Source organism: Eptatretus burgeri, chromosome 17 (assembly GCF_056783735.1).
Source record: "Eptatretus burgeri isolate ZD-2024b chromosome 17, Ebu_testis_v1, whole genome shotgun sequence".
NCBI classification, from domain to species: Eukaryota; Metazoa; Chordata; class Myxini; order Myxiniformes; family Myxinidae; genus Eptatretus; species Eptatretus burgeri.
The window spans coordinates 59,927,711-59,928,612 of NC_140977.1; the positions used below are offsets into that span (position 1 = coordinate 59,927,711).

Consider the following 902-nt stretch of genomic DNA (forward strand, 5'->3'; position numbering starts at 1 on the left):
TGGATGAAAAAAATGATTTTAGAAATTTGACTTCAAGATGACCTTTCACCTCAAAATCAATCGGCTTCTCAGTTGAGACGACCTCTTCAACATGACAAAGTTTCATGACGATCGGTTTACAATTATGACCTGTCGGCAATTGACAGACATTGATTGACAGATTGACAAAATCGACTGACCAATATACTTGAAAAATGTTCGATTTTGCAAGTAACAAACAAGCAAACGAACAGACAAACAAACAGGAGTGAAAGTATAACCTCCTTCTACGTTCGGTGGAAGAAGTAATTACAAAAGAGACCCTGAAGGTGTAAACACACAGGTACTGACGACGGACTTGCCCTCCTCACGTGGCATTCGGCACCAATCAGGCATTCGCTGGATAGTCCAGCACGGTTGCTCATCGGCAGGAAGTTCAAATCTGTTGTACCTCCCCGCATTGTGAACACTCTGGACCCCGATAATGTTGTACATTAGGAGCTTGTCAATCGTCAAGGACATCAGTCAAGTTATTCCATGATCAGCATGCCCATGTGCCTGCAAAACCACATCTCCATGCAGGCTAATTTGTACGTATTCAGAGTCAGAGATCCGATGTTTGGGAGCCAGCCACTGTTGTATTACTTTGTGAGGAACGGAGATCATACCGACTGTGATCACCGAACGGCCGGTCATATCACCAAAATGGAGCTCACATTCGGGAGATCTTTCCTCCCACACAGCACCCCGTGAGTGAGGGCACCAGTGGTTCAAGATGGTCACACCGTAGTTCTGATATTTCTGTCCCTGTACCTGCTCCAATCACCCAATCACTCACTGACCATTTTGGAGGATTGCCCAACTACTCAGCACGCATCAAGGAATATCGTCCCCACCACGAGATGTATTCCACACAATGTGTC

At 45.6% G+C, this 902-nt stretch overlaps 1 protein-coding gene across 1 annotated transcript in view; it reads left to right on the plus strand.

Moving 5' to 3' along the window:
- LOC147010264 (receptor-type tyrosine-protein phosphatase H-like) overlaps positions 1-902 on the plus strand; it is a 137,405-nt gene that overhangs the window by 31,642 nt on the left and 104,861 nt on the right. The gene's annotated exons all lie outside the window — the stretch shown is intronic.